At 39.4% G+C, this 16,515-nt stretch overlaps 1 pseudogene; it reads right to left on the bottom strand.

Moving 5' to 3' along the window:
- The window catches only part of LOC100452943 (interferon-stimulated 20 kDa exonuclease-like 2), a 30,710-nt pseudogene extending 26,712 nt beyond the window's left edge, over positions 1 to 3,998 (bottom strand).
- Between the last annotated feature and the right edge of the window lie 12,517 nt (positions 3,999 to 16,515).

Raw genomic sequence — 16,515 nt, 5'->3', positions numbered from 1 at the left:
AGTAATTATTGAAGATTTATTTCCTTAGTGGCTGTTGGCCAGATACCACCCCCAGGTGGCCCTGTCTACCAGAGAAAGCATGCAACAAGAGCTAGAGAGAGAGAATAATACAAGACAGAAGTCACAGTTCTTGTAATTTAATTCCAGAATGACATCACATCACTTCTGTGACATTCTATTCATTAGAAGCAAGTCAGTAGGTCTAGCTCACACTCGAGAGGATTACTCAAGGGGGTGAACACATGGAGTTAGGGATCATTGGAAGCTATTTTTAAAAGTTGCTTGTCACACTGTGTGTTGGCTTCATAATAATTTTTGAAATGATACTTTCATGTTTTGTGCACTTTTTGTTGGTGTTTCACTTCATAATAAAGGAAACCTGGGGGATAGGCAGCTATAGAAACTCTAATGGCATGTTTCTTATGAACATATCCTTCTCCTTCCTTGTCTGCAAATAACATACATGGCATTTGGCCACTAAAAATCATTTGCTGATAATGAGCTAAATTTTTGTACCCTTGAGAACAGATAATTTTTATTGAACCAATCACAAAACAATTCTAGGAATCATAAAATTTTAAAGGTGAGGATGTAGAAAAATACTTGACTAATAAAATTCTCCACAAAAGGAGAATAAATGTGTGTTAAATATTAGAGGGGAGGAAGTTCCAAATGAGAAAGAAAATACAGACTGAACATGAACAATGATTTAGGATGGGTAGAATTGGGATAGCACTTCAGGGATGTATCTCTACAGAATGAATTAAGTCCTGAAAATGTATCTCTCGTTATTCTTGGGTTATTCATGATCTAGTTTACGTTATCCCTATAGTTCTAGTTCTGGGAACATGTTCTGACTTAGATATTTGCAAGCCTCAGAACGTTGGCTTCAAACTGTTTGACTCCATCACACACATGTGTATGAAGTGCCCATCTGTATCCTTTTCAGAATGTATCTCTCAGTAGGATGTGGAATGCAACAGAAAGACTCAGGTTCACTATCATAAGGCCATGGAACAAGGGGCTCAGAGGTTAGGTTGAATTGTGATGAGTTGAGACAGGCAGGTCGTAGAGAGGAACTTGGAGGTGTCTGTGGGAACACCTAGGGAAATGGTGCTTATTACCGTCCTGGTTTCAGTGATGAGAACTAGAAGGATGATGTCTCAGGGGTCCTGTCCAGGGCCCTCTGTTTCTCAGAGCCTTGAAGCTTTGTGAAGGAGCATCTGGAGAACAGGGAAAGTCATGTGTACGTGTTAAACTCAGAGTTTAGATCCTGGCATGGACTTTAGAGATCCCTGATTCTGGTCACTTCATTTATAAAGGCAGAATTCGAGTCCTAGGAAAATCAAGACTAAAGTCAAATGGCCAGTTAGTATCTTTATCAAGCCATGATGTGTTACATTAGCTTTAATATTTTATTTAAGCAATAAGTTATTTGCTGCAGGTTTTGCTTACATTTGGTATAGATAGTTTGAAAATACCTACCTTAAGTCCTGAAATGGGCTCTATTAAAGCAGTTTGATAGCAACAGATTTGGGGAAAATGCTTAGTTTTTTTAATGACACACTGCTTTATGGAAGGTGTGAAAAGTGGGATGGAAATGGATCATGAGAATTTTTCTAAAGTGGGATGGGAATGGACCTAAAGTGGGATGAAAATGGACCATGAGAATTTTTTCAGGGTTAGATTCTAGTCATTTTGATCTCTTCTACACTTTGATGTTTAGGAGCCTTCTTTTCTTTTGGGATCTGGTCTCAGTTGAAATTCCTTAGTTCTGAATGCAAACTCAAGGCAGCTAAGAATTTACCCAGTACAAACTACTTTTCTTTCCTTACAAGTCTTGTTTTGCACAACCAAATTCTACACAACACAGTTAGCCTCCCAACAGTTCTTGATTTCTTGCTGCCATGTGCCCTGACCCCTGGTTCTTTCCCAAGATAACCTGTGTTTGCAGTCCTGCTCCAGAGTTTTCTATTTTCACTTTCTCCGACTTAAGTCAAACTATTGGATAGTGAAACTGCTCCTCAGGTGCATTCCTGCAGGACCTTGGCTTCCAATAGGAAAGCTTAGTCAGAGAGTACAGCCTCTGTCCATTGACATTTTAGGGGCCCTGATGTTCCTGGCAACACAACAAATAGCTCCTGAGAAAGAACAGCCAACGTTATAATCCATATTTTACTTGCTAAGGTGAATATTACTATTCTGCCATAAACTTGTTATTCTTTTGCAGGCTCTTACAGTGGAGAAGAGAGCTTAGATACTGAATATGAGTTTACTAAATACTACAGATCACTTCTCTACTCTTCTACCCAGACTTAACATCTCTCCACCCAGTCAGTAATAATAAAATGATGATGATAAAATAACATAGTAGTAATAACAAAATGTAGTGTTTACTATATTTCAGCACCTTCCATCATTATTTTATTATTCCTTACAATAAACCAATAAATTAGTCTGATGGATATTAGAGGAAGAATACATCTCTTACCTCCGTTTTCTAAAGCAATTGTAAGCCTCAGAATTGTCTTTTTTTTTTTTTTTTCTTTAAGGCAGTCTCTCTGGGCTCAGACAATCCTCAGTTTCACGAGTAGCTGGGACTACAGACATACACCACCACACCTGGCTAATTTTTAAATTTTTTGTAGAAATGAGATCACTTTGTTGCTCGGGTTGGTCTCAAACTCCCAGGCCCAAGAGATCCACCTGCCTCAGCCTCCCATAGTACTGGGATTATAGGTGTGAGCCACCACACCTGGCGTAATTGTATTTTCTTGTTCCACTATTTATTCCTCCTTGTGGAGGTAGGATTATTTGTTTATATGGTAAGCAACAGATATTGGTACATGTTTTTCTCCTTGACTGATTTAATCTCTCAAACATCATTCTCTAGGTCACTTGAACCCAGACCAGAGTGAAGCAAAGATGGGAGTGTGTCTGTTCCCAAGACAGAGTCTTGGGGTGAGCTGATACATGCCACATACTTCTAGGGGAAGGGTGAACACGTGATGAACCTGACCACTGGAAGCTCACATACTGCTGCCGCCTTATTCTTTTGATTTCTCAATTGTCTCACCTCCTAGGGTGTTATTTACTGGGTGGACCTCCTCATAACTAAATAGTACATTTTGGGAACCTTGAAGAGTAGAAAAGGACTGGGATTTAGAGAGCACAATGAACTTAGAGATTGAAATTTTGGCTTTCAATAAAGCTGGTTTTTGCAGCTGGACACGGTGGCTCATGCCTGTAATCCCAGCACTTTGGGAGGCCGAGGCGGGCGGATCATGAGGTCAGGAGACAGGGACTATCCTGGCTAACATGGTGAAACCCCGCCTCTACTAAAAATACAAAAAATTAGCCGGGCATGGTGGCACGTGCCTGTGGTCCTAGCTACTCAGGAGGCTGAGGCAGGAGAATCGCTTGAATCTGGGCAGTGGGAGTTGCAGTGAGCCGAGATCATGCCACTGCACTCCAGCCTGGCGACAGAGTGAGATTCCATCTCAAAACAAACAAAAAGCTGGTTTTTGCATTTCCTCTATTTGGCCTTTCATGGATATAGCCTGACAGAGACTGGACATCTCATATCATGCTGCATCTTACTTGAGTGGTGACTGCAGCTTAGGACAGCTGAATTCCCAGGTGGGCATCCCTTTTTACGTGGTCCTTGAGAAAGTACTCAAGGGACCTATACAAATGCACAGCGTTCTGGAGGTGGTGGCAGCTGTCCGTGAGCACAGGGCCCTCAGCCAACATCATGGCTGGGCTATGTGATCATGCTGGCTCAACCAAGGGACGAGAATTGAGCCTAGACTCTCAGCCGAACGCTGGTGTCTCAGCCGAACGCTGGTGTCTTAGCCGAACGCTGGTGTCTTAGCCTTAATGTGTAGGATGCTAGAGTTGACCTTGGAACCCACAACAAGGATGGCTTCTATTGGAGGAGGAACTGAGAGGGTAATAATGGGGACTCACCTTAAAGCAGGTGAAGCTCCAATATCCATGTTTAGATTTTTTTCCCCTGTGTTTATCATTATGTTTCTCTGTCAGGAAAGTAACGGTAGCCAAGTTCCATAAGGTCAAAGAACAGGAGCTCTACTTTGTAATGCCAAACTTAGGTGTAGGCAGTGTTAGGTAAACAATCCAAAATAATTTTCCCTTTTTGATCTTGTATCAAAATGATATTAAGGCCAAGAGGGAGAACTGAGAAGAGCCTAACATTAAATTCATGTGGCCTGACTGCCAAAGTCACCACCATCCTCCTGCCCAGCAGTGTTCATTTTGGCCCTGGATTTGTCACTTAAGCCCTGACATGGTTTCAGAGGCTAAACTGAAGTGGACTGCATAAAATAGTCAAAAAATTGTTTATCTAAAATTCAAATTTAACTGGGCATCCTGGATTGTATTTTTATTTGCTAAATCTGGCAACCTACCTAGGTGAGGTTATCAAACATGGAAAACTGATAGTAGAAAAGGTTCCTTTGAAGAGTTGACATTTTAATATTCCCAGAACTTACAGATAATCTTCATTATGGCAGATGATATAAAATATAGTTAGGAGATTAAGAAAACAAATGGCTAGGGAAGGGATTAGATACAGGCAAAAGGAAGAAATATATAACAAACGATGTTAGCCCTATGTGTGTTAGAAGGAAAAATACTCAATTTAAGGAATAGGTTATACATTCTAGTTAGCTTTTCTGATAAGACCAGGAGATCAGCAATATAAATTGAAATATTACAGATAAAGTTGTAGCAAAAGGAAATGCTACTCAAGGCAGTATACTAATATTCAAGGCAGAAACTTTCAGAAAGATAAAAGAGCAAGGCAGAAGTATTAGTGCTTGTTAGCCCCAGGGGTACAAAATAAAGAAAATTGGAAGTTTACTTGAAACAATTCTCCATCTGAAAATAATGTAGGCAAAAAGAACAGACTTCATAGGCTAAAGCAAAGTCATAGTAAGGAGCATTAGAAGTAGTCTGTGTGGTAAAGAGCTAAAAATGGCTGCTTATGAGAGATTGAGAGCCTGGGTTGCTAAACAGAGTCAACCTCACTGCATTCCTGGGATACCAGAATATGGAACCCAGAAGCAAAGTGCACATTAAAAAGATTTGGTATCAGGATGATGGCGGCCTCATAGAATGAGCTGGGGAGGAGTCCCTCCTCCTCAATTTTTTGGAATAGTTTCAGTAGGAATTGCACCAGCTCTTTTTTATACATCTGATAGAATTCAGCTGTGAATCTCTCTGGTCTTGGGCTTTTTTGTTTGGCAGGCTTTTTCTTACTGATTCAATTTCGGAACTAATTATTGGTCTGTTCACGGATTCAGTTTCTTCCTAGTTCAGTCTTGGGAGGATGTATATGTCTAGGAATTTGTCCATTTCTTCTAGATTTTCTAGTTTGTATACATAGAGGTGTTCATCATAGTATCGAATGGCTTATTGTATTTGTGTGGGGTCAGTGGTAACATCCTCTTTGCCATTTTGATTTGTGTTTATTTGGATCTTCTCTCTTGTGTTTATTAGTCTAGTTAGTGGTCTTATTAATGCTTTGAAAGAAACAACTCATGGATTTGTTGATCTTTTGTATGACTTTTCGTGTCTCAACTTTTTTCAGTTCATCTCTGATTTTGGTTATTGTCTTCTAGTTTAGGGTTGGTTTGCTCTTGCTTCTCTAGCTCTAGCTGTGATGTTAGGTTGTTAATTTGAGATCTTTCTAACTTTTTGATGTGGGTGTTTAGAGCTATAAACATCCCTCTCAACACTGCCTTGGCTGTGTCCCAGAGATTCTGGTATGTTGTATCTTTGTTCTAATTACTTTCAAAGAATTTCTTGATTTCTGCCTTAATTTTATTGTTTACCCTAAAAGTCATTCAGGAGTAGGTTGTTTAATTTCCATGTAATAGTATGGTTTTGAGTGACTTTTCATAGTAAGGATTTCTATTTTTATTTTAGTGTGGTCTGAGTGTGGTTGGTATGATTTTGGTATTTTTAAATTTGCTAAGTATTGTTTTATGTCTGATCATGTGGTCGATTTTGGAGTATGTGCAATGAGAATAATGGACATTCTGTTTTTGGATGGAGACCTCTGCAGATACGTACTAGGTCCTTTTGGTCAAGTGTTTGGGTTCAGGTCCTGAGTACAGTTTTCTATAGGAAAACTGAAATTATCAATAAATCTGTAGATTGAGTAACTCCAACAATATATAAATAAGATTTTCATAACCTTCTAAAATAATCCTGAATTCAATTGGAAGATAACATAGGTACTAATAGATCAACATTTTTGAAAAATAAATGTAACATTTATTTTTCAAATAAACAAAATGGCAGTAATTGAGTTTTCAATAATTCAGTGTTCACAGTGACTTTATAGGACATAACTACTGTGAATAATGAAAATCAACTGTATATAAAAAGGGTCAGATTCAATAGTTAAAGGATATGCATGCAACAATATTGTAATTCTTTTAACCTTTACATTAAAATGGATCATAATGATTATGCTCATAGTACTGTGATTTGGACATTTTTGTATAGTGTTATTTTAAATTAACAGCATTTAAAATATTTTTACTATTTCACACAATAATTCCATTTCTAGGACTCTGTTCTGAGGAAATAATCAGAATGCTATCAAATATAGAGAGCTGTTCATGATTTAGTATTAAGAATTTTAAAATGCAAAGCATCAAACTGTAAATAGCATGATCCCAACTACTTAAAATATGTATAAAACAGAAGGCACAGTGAAAAAAATTCAGAAGCTTGATAACACTAGAATTTTTTCTCTTAAAAATTGGTTTTATTTCTTATCATTCCCAACTTTGGTGTACCCCCCACACTATAAATCTATGCATGTATATATTTTATATAACTTTGCTTATATATGCTCTTGCAAAATATATGCATGGCATATATATGACTTATGTAAATAGTACTGCATTAGCTCATTCTGTTCCTGTCTTGACTACTGCTTTGATTTTTGACCTCCCTTCCATGCTAGAGTGCATCCAATAACTCCTCCTGATTACTGAGTTATACTGGTCATATGTAACTATCTGTTGATAGTTCCCTGTTCACTTTCCCAATAATAGACAACCAGGTTGCCTCCAACTTTCTGCCCTCTAAGTGATGCTGAAATAAGCATTCTCATAGATACTCTCCCATCTGTCAAATCGTGGACCGTAACATGTTTATGCTTGAATTGACTTGGTAAGTAACCCGTCCTTCAGAATGTCACTGGTACATTTGACTTATGGGATCATGGCTATTTGTGTTTTCCTCAATTTGTGTGCATGATCTTTATACAAATAAAACTAATGTACTTCAAATGTGTTCAAGAGGAAGTTCTCTGAATAGATCCCAGGTCTTCCTGTATCATTGATTTTGCTAGTTTAGTTTTTTTAATCTTGCATGCACTCCTCCTGTGGTAGACAGAGTAATGGTCCCCAAAAGATGTCTAAATCCTAATCCCTGGAACCTGTGAATACGTTAGCTCAGATAGCAAAAGGGACTTTGCAAGTGTAATTAAGTTAAAGACCTTGAAATGAAACGATTATCTGGGATCATCCCAGTGGACCCAGTCCAATCACATGAATCCTTAAAAGTGGAAGAGGGAGGCATAGAAGTGGGTCAATTACTAAGCTATTTGTATATTTGTATTCACTACGACCCATCAAAAGCACCTACTAATAGATATGTCTCCCTTGCTAGAGTAATCTTTAAGCAGGCAGGACAATGACGGACACATAGCAGACCCCTGATAAACACTTTTGACTTCTTTATATGGTCACTCTTGAAATAGTAGGTGGAGCTCTACTACTGAATAAAAGTGCTTCTGGGGACAGCAATATGGAGGGGAGCTCTTTGCCAGATTTTATTTTGGAATTCATAATTTGTATTTGCAGAATCCTTGGGATTTGTGAATGTTACCCCATGTGGCAAAAGGGACTCTATAGATGTACTTAAATGAAAGATTATGAAACGAAGACATGATCCTGGGTTATTCAAGTGGGCTCATTGTAATCGCAGGAATTTTTATGAGAGACAGAAGGAGTCAGAGGACAAGGCAATGTGGTGACAGAGACCAGAGTGAGTCTTGGAGATGGAGAGACATCACAAGGCAAGGCCCACAGGCAGCCTATAGAAACCAGCAGTTCCGTAATGACTCTCTTTCAAGAAAATACTTCTCCCTTGAGAGAGCCCAGGCCTTCACCACTGCTGCTGCATTCCTGTGTTTTAAGGGTCTAATTACATCTTCCATGCTGGTGGCTGTCACCTTCAGTGGCTCAAGGCACACAGGTGTCACCACTTGTGTACTGTGAGTCACTGCTATGAATAACCTTTAAGCTCCTGGACTTTGTAAATTATTTAATTTTTAAAAAATTCAAGCTTATCCCCATAATACATTGCCTTCTTAGTGCTCATTCTTCTGCATTTTGCTATGCTTTCTTAAATAAGACAGGGATGGCTGTATAATTAGGGACCCTAGAATTGTATAGAACCATATTTTCCTATTGAGGATGTTGCAAAGGAAGATGTCATCATGTAGCTTAAAATAAAAACCCATCAACTGGGTGGGTGGATATAAAGCTGAAGTAGAGGAATGAATCAGTAGCAATTTTAAGGTTCTGAGACTTGGTTCCTGAAAGGTATGGGAATTGTTCAGGGGAACTTTTTTTTGGTAGTGGAGGGGTGTGTGTGTGTGTGAATTATTTATGTGTTTGAGGCAAATAAAAGTTCTGCAGATATCTGCCAGTATGAAATTGAAGATTGAAAGAGTACAAGAGAACAAACAGGGATATTTAGGGGTCCGCAGATAATACCATTGAGTATTAGAAAAAAGTTTGTTTTTTTATTTGCTGTTGTTAAATTATACAAGAGAAAAGTGCTAAGGAATAAGTCTTTGGGAATCCGAAACGATACCTGCTGTCAGTCTGTGGAAAAAGGTAATAGGGGCAGAGAAGTCATTTATGGAAGTTGTAGGAAAGAAGTCATTATTATACAGTATCACAGACATCAAAAAGAGAATTTCTTGAGGGGTATTCAACAGTGTAATTCCCATAGTAAGTTTTCTTTGAGTATCAAGAAAGAAAGACTTTGCTTGATCATGTCAGGGCTGTTGCAGAACATAATTCCAGCGGATGCCATTAGTAATTTTGTCTGTGCTGTGAATGTTTTCCTCTGGAGTTGTGCATTGCACAGCCTGTGCAGCTGCTGTTTGGGAAAGATCAGTCACATTATTGAGAGCATTTAGGGAGAGATGCATAGCTAGAGGCAAAATGGAGGAGGAGGAGAGAATTAACACTGATACACATCAGGAGGAAGGGGAGAGTCACAGAGTTGGAAAAGGTGCAGAAAGAAAAGACAAATGCTACAAAGAAAACTTTTCTGAATACTTTTTTTTTTTCCCTTGATTTGGACTGCTACTTCTGACTGGCAAGCTCTCATCTATTGTTTCAGACTAGGCAAACTTCATCTCTCTGAAACCTCCTCCCATCACTGCAAAGAGAACTAATAGCTTTTTAAGAGATATATAAATTTATAACACTTGCTATAAATCTGTCAACAGTCTCAACAACATTGTATTATAATTGTGTGTCTGTTCTCCCGATAAAGTGCTCTTGTCTTTGGGCACAGAAGTCTTAGGTCCAAGTAGGAGGTAAAAAGATAGCCTCAGGAACAGACAGATGGACTTTCCGCAGGTGCATGTACCTTGGCTGTGAAGCGCCCACAAGCTCTATTAATCCATGATTAGTGAAATTTCACCTCTATGGCTCCTCCTTGTAGTGGACCTCTATAGCAGTGCTTCTCAAATTATAATAAAGATTTTGCTAAATAAAGATTCTGATTTAGTAGGTCTGGGGTGGCATGATGAGATGCTATATTGTTAACATGTGCTTAGGTGAGGCCGGTGCTGTTGGTCTGAGGACCACACTTTGAGTGCAAGGCTCCAGGCTAGATTGAATAACCTTAGCACTGTGGCTCTGTCCTAACACCAAGGGTCTGAAACTGGCTTACATTTGTTGCAGAGAAATAGAAGATCTGACCATATATATGATTTGGGAACTGGAACCTTAAGATCCTCTTTTCCTACTGATTTCTCTTTTTTGAGGCTTTAATTTTAACTTGACAAACAAACATTGTATATGTTTATTATATGCAACATGCTGTTTTGAAATATGTATACATTGTGGAATGGCTAAATTGAGAAAACTAACACATGCATTACCTCACACACCTTTTTGTGGTGAAAACACTTAAAATCTACCCTTAGCAATTTTCAAGAACGTGATATATTGTTGTTAATGATAGTCATGATGTTGTACAGTAGGCCTCTTGAACTGGTTCCTCCTATCTGACATTTTGTGTCCTTTGACTAACATACCCACACTCCCATCCCTGGGCTCTGGTATCCACCATTCTACTCTTGACTTCAATGAATTTAACGTTTTTTAGATTCCACATATACGTAAGGTCATATGATACTTGCTTTCTTGTTCCTGGCCTATTTCACTTAACACAGTGTCATTTAGGTTCATGCATGTTCTCAAATGAGAAGATTTTCTTTCTTTTTTTTTAAGGCTGAACAGTAGTTAATTGTCTATATGTACTATAATTTTCTTTCATTCATCCATTGATGGACACCTAGGTTGATTCCATATCTTGGCTATTGTGAATAATGCTGCAGTGAACGTGGCAGTGCAGATACCTCTTCAACATATGGATTTCATTTCCTTTGGATCTATACCAATTAGTGGGATTGCTGGATCATGTAGTGCTGTTTAATTTTTTGAGAAGCCTCCTAATATAGTTTAGATATTTGTCCCCACCCAAATCTCAGGTTGAATTGTAATGCTCAATGCTGGAGGTGAGGCCTGATGGGAGGAGTTTGGGTCATGGGAATGTATGCCTCATGGCCTGGTGCTGTCTTTACCAAAGTGAGTGACTTATTTTGAGATCTGGTCATTTAAAAGTGTGTAGCCCCTCCTCCCTCCTCTCCCTCTTCTCCCTCTCCCTCTTCCTCTTCTCCCTCTCCCTCTTCTCCCTTTTCTCCCTCCTCTCCCTTTTCTCCCTTTTCTCCCTCCTCTCCCTCCTCTCCCTCCTCTCCCTCCTCTCCCTCTTCTCCCTCCTCTCCCTCCTCTCCCTCCTCTCCCTCCCCTCCCTCCCCTCCCTCCCCTCCCTCCCCTCCCTCCCCTCCCTCTCCTCCCTCTCCCTCTCCTCCCTCTCCCTCTCCTCCCTCTCCCTCTCCTCCCTCTCCCTCTCCTCCCTCTCCCTCTCCTCCCTCTCCCTCTCCTCCCTCTCCTCCCTCTCCCTCTCCTCCCTCTCCCTCTCCTCCCTCTCCCTCTCCTCCCTCTCCCTCTCCTCCCTCTCCCTCTCCTCCCTCTCCCTCTCCTCCCTCTCCCTCTCCTCCCTCTCCCTCTCCTCCCTCTCCCTCTCCTCCCTCTCCCTCTCCTCCCTCTCCCTCTCCTCCCTCTCCCTCTCCTCCCTCTCCCTCTCCTCCCTCTCCCTCTCCTCCCTCTCCCTCTCCTCCCTCTCCCTCTCCTCCCTCTCCCTCTCCTCCCTCTCCTCCCTCTCCCTCTCCCTCTCCCTCTCCTCCCTCTCCCTCTCCCTCTCCTCCCTCTCCCTCTCCTCCCTCTCCCTCTCCTCCCTCTCCCTCTCCTCCCTCTCCCTCTCCTCCCTCTCCCTCTCCCTCTCCTCCCTCTCCCTCTCCTCCCTCTCCCTCTCCTCCCTCTCCCTCTCCTCCCTCTCCCTCTCCCTCCCCCCTCTCCCTCTCCCTCCCCCCTCTCCCTCTCCCTCCCCCCTCTCCCTCTCCCTCCCCCCTCTCCCTCTCCCTTCCCCCTCTCCCTCTCCCTCCCCCCTCTCCCTCTCCCTCCCCATTCTCCCTCTCCCTCCCCATTCTCCCTCTCCCTCCCCATTCTCCCTCTCCCTCCCCATTCTCCCTCTCCCTCCCCCCTCTCCCTCTCCCTCCCCCCTCTCCCTCTCCCTCCCCCCTCTCCCTCTCCCTCCCCCCTCTCCCTCTCCCTCCCCCCTCTCCCTCTCCCTCCCCCCTCTCCCTCTCCCCCCTCCCCTCCCCCCTCCTCCCCCCTCCCCTCACCCCTCCTCCCCCCTCCCCTCACCCCTCCTCCTCCCCCTCCCGCTTTCACAGTATCAAAACAGCATGGTACTGAAATAAAAACAGATATATAGATCAGTGAAGCAGAATATAAAGCCCAGAATTAAACTCATGCATTTACAGTCGATTGCCAAGAGCACACAACGGAAAAAGAGGTCTCTTCAATAAACAGAGTAGGGGCATTTAAAAGTGTGTAGCATCTCTCCCTCCACTCTCTCTGCAGTGAACATGGCAGTGCAGATATCTCTTCAACATAAGGATTTTATTTCCTTTGGATATATACTAATTAGTGGGATTGCTGAATCATGCAGTAGTCTTTATGTTTAATTTTTTGAGAAGCCTCCTAATATAGTTTAAATACTTGTCCCCACCCAAATCTTATGTTGAATTGTAAAGCCCAATGCTGGAGGTAAGGCCTGATGGGAGGTGTTTGGGTCATGGGAGTGGATGCCTCCCTCATGGCTTGGGGCTGTTTTCACCAGAGTGAGTGAGTTCTCTTGAGATCTGGTCAAGTCCCTGCTCCTGCTTTGCCTTCACTATGATTGTAAGCTTCCTGAGGCCTCCCCCAGAAGCTGATGCCAGAGCTATGCTTCCTGTACAGCCTATAGAACTGTGAGCTAATTAAACCTTTTTTTATATAAATTACCCAGTCTCAGGGATTTATTTATAGCAATGCAAGAACAGCCTAACACATCTCCACATTTTCCATAATGACTATACTAATTCACATTCTGACAGTGTACAAGGGTTCTCTTTTCTCCGTATCCTCTTCAACCCTTACCATTTGCCTTTTTGATGATAGGCATTCTTACAGATGTGAGGTGATACCTTGTAGTTTCGATTTGCATTTCTGATTAGTTATTTTGAGCATTTTTCCCCATGCTAGTTGGACAATTGTATATCCTCTTTTGAGAAATGTCTATTCAGATTTTTTGTCCATTTTTAATTGGGTTCATTACTATTTTAGTTTCTTATGTATTTTGGATAATCCTTTATCAGATGTATGGTTTACAAATCTTTTCTTCCATTCTATAGAATGTTTCTTCACTCTGTTGATTGTTTCCTTGGCTGTGCAGAGCTTTTTATTATGATGTCGTTTCACTTAATAATTTTTGTTTTTTGTTGCCTTTGCTTTTGGGTTTATATTCAAAAATTATTACTCATACCAATGTCGTGGAACTTTTCCCCATGTTTTCTTCTATAAGTTTTACAGTTTCAGATCTTACATATAAATCCTTAATCCATTTTGAGCTGATTTTAGTATATGGTGTGAATAAGCATTTAATTTCATTCTTCTGCTTGTGGATATCCAGTTGTCCCTACTCTGTTTATTGAAGAGATTTCTTTTTCTATTGTGTGCTCTTGGCAATCAATTGACTGTAGATGCATGAGTTTAATTCTGGGCTTTATATTCTGCTTCACTGATCTGTATATCTGTTTTTATTCCAATACCATGCTGTTTTGATTACTATTGCTTTGTAGTAGTATATTTTGAAATCAGGTAGTGTGATGCCTCCAGCTTTGTTGTTTTTGCTCAAGATTGCTTTGGCTATTTGGAGTCTTTTATGGTTCCACACAAATTTTAGAATGTTTTTCTATTTCTGTGGAAAATGTCATTGCAATTTTGATAGGGTTTGCAGTGAATCCATAGATCACTTTGGGTAGTATGGATATTTTAGCCATGTTATTTTTTTCAGTTTATAAACATAGGATATCTTCCCATTTGTGTCTTCAATTTCATTAATATTTTGTAGTATTCAGTATACAGATCTTTTACATTCTTATTAAAGTTACTCCTGGGTTTTCTTTTTGTAGCTGTTGTAAATAAGATTATTTTCTTAGTTTGATAACTTGTTATCAGTGTATAGAAATGCCTCTTTATTGTATGTTTACATTCCATAAGTTTACTGAATTTATTAGTCCTAAGAGTTTTTTGGTAGACTCTTTAGGGTTTTTTTTTATATAAATAAGATAGGTCATCTTTAAACAGGGATAATTTAAATTCTTCCTTTCCAATTTGAATACTTTTTATTTATTTCTCTTGCCTAATTGTTCTGGCTAAAACTTCTAGTACTATGTTGAAAGAAGTAATGAAAGCAGGCATCCTTACCTTATTCCTTATCTTAGAGGAAGAGGGTTCAACTTTTCACTGTTGAGTATAATATTAGCTGTGGGTTTGTGATATGTGGCCTTTATTGTGTTGAGGTACCTTCCTTCTACATATAATTTGTTGACAATTTTTATTATGAAAGGATGTCAAATTTTGCCCAATGATTTTTCTACATTTATTGAAATGATCATTTTTTTTTCTTCATTATGTTCATGTGGCTTATCACATTTATAGATTTGCATATATTAAAATATCTTTGATTCCCTGGGATAAATCTATCTAGATCATGGTGAATGATCCTTTTAATGTTCTACCAAATTTGGTTTGCTAGTATTTTGTTGAGGACTTTTGCATCTATATTCAAAGATTTTGGCCTGTAACATTCTCTTTTTGTAGTTTTCTTGTCTGGCTTCACTCTCAGGGTATTGCAGACCTCATAAAATGAGTTTGGAAGTATTCCCTCTTGGTCAGTTTTTTGAAAGAGTTTGAGAAGGATTGGTATTAGTTTTTCTTTAAATGTTGGTTAGAATTTTGCAGTGAAGCCATCAGGTTCTGGGCTTTGCCCGATGGAAAACTTTTAATTACTGATCTAATCTCCTTACTCATTATTGGCCTGTTCAGGTTTTCTCTTTTGTTGTGATTCACTCTTGGTATGTTGTCTGTATCTTGGAATTTATCAGTTTCTTCTAGGTTATCCAATTTGTTGGTTATCCAATAGTCTCTCATAAGCGTTTGTATTTCTGTGATATCAGTTATGTCTCCTCATTCATTTCTGATTTAATTTATTTGAGTCTTTTTTTTTCTCAGTCTAGCTAATGGTTTGCTGATTATGGTTATCTTTTCAAAAAACCAATTCTTAGTTTTGTTGGTTTTTTTTTTTTGTATTTTTTCCTCTATTTTTGCTCTGACTTTTGTTTTCTTCTGCTAACTTTGGGCTTAGTTTGTTCTTGTTTTTCCAGTTTTTGAGGTATAGTGTTTCTACTGACGTAATATTTGACATCTCATCATTTAAGAACCTTTTTTAGGTTAAGACATGGGGCAAATCCAATAACTATTATGTCATCAGTGATGGTACCAACATCGTTAGTATCATAGTCATTAGAAACTGATGGTTGAATTGGCTATGAAATTCAGTAGTAGAGAATATGGCCCTGATAAAATAGTAGACAAATTCCTCCAATTTTAATAGGAAAAAAAATTTGGAAGTTTCATATTTTGCTGGTATAAGTATACATTGGAATAACCACTTTAGAAACTTTTGACAGTGTTTATTAAGGATGAACATAAATATACCCTATCACCCAAATATATGTATATAGTTGGCCCTCCGTGGCCATGGGTTCTGTGTTCATGAATTCAACTACTACTAATGAAAAATATTTGGAAAAGTTCATCTGTACTGAACATGTACAGACTTTTTTTTTCTAAACAGTACTATAAAATGACCATGTGGCATTTACATTTCATTAGGTATCATAAGTAATCTAGAGACGATTTAAAGTATATCAGCAGATAGAGAATTGGTCCTGGAACCAATCCCCATGGATACCAAGGGATGACCCTGTATGTGTGTGTGTCATACTAAATATGTTCATGTGTTCACCAAAAGATATGAATAAGAGTGTCCATAGCAGTGCTATTTGTAATACTCCCAACTGGAATTATTCTAAATGTCCATTAACAAGAAAGTGGATGAATAAATTGACATAGTCACACCATGAAATGTGTGTTTACAACAATGAAAATAAATGATCTAAAATCATGCAACAATATGAATGAATGAATGTCACTAACAAAATGTTGAGCTCAAGAGGCCAGACACAAAAGAGTGCATACTATATTATTCCATCTATGTAAAGTACAAAAGAGGCAATCTATGCTGTTAAGAGCCAGGAAATTGTTTTCTATGGGTGAGTGATATATATATATATATATATATATATATATTTTTTTTTTTTTGGAAGAAAGTACAATAGGATCTTCTAAGGTGCTCACACTAGGATTCTGTTTCACAATCTAAGTGCTAATTATGTGGGAGTGTTTGGTTTGTGAAAATTAATAGAGCCAACTGTGCAATTTAAAGTAAAAATGTTATACTATCATAAAAGATTAAAATTGTCTTTAAAAAAGAAACTTTGGGGCCGAGCGCAGTGGCTCATGCCTGTAATCCCAGCACTTTGGGAAGCTGAGGCGGGTGGATTACCTGAGGTCAGGCATTCGAGACCAGCCTGGCCAACATGGAGAAACTCCGTCTCTACTAAAAATACAAAAGTTAGCCATGTGTGGTGGCATG

Source organism: Pongo abelii, chromosome 5 (assembly GCF_028885655.2).
Source record: "Pongo abelii isolate AG06213 chromosome 5, NHGRI_mPonAbe1-v2.0_pri, whole genome shotgun sequence".
NCBI classification, from domain to species: Eukaryota; Metazoa; Chordata; class Mammalia; order Primates; family Hominidae; genus Pongo; species Pongo abelii.
This window is presented reverse-complemented; position numbering and strand designations above follow the sequence as displayed.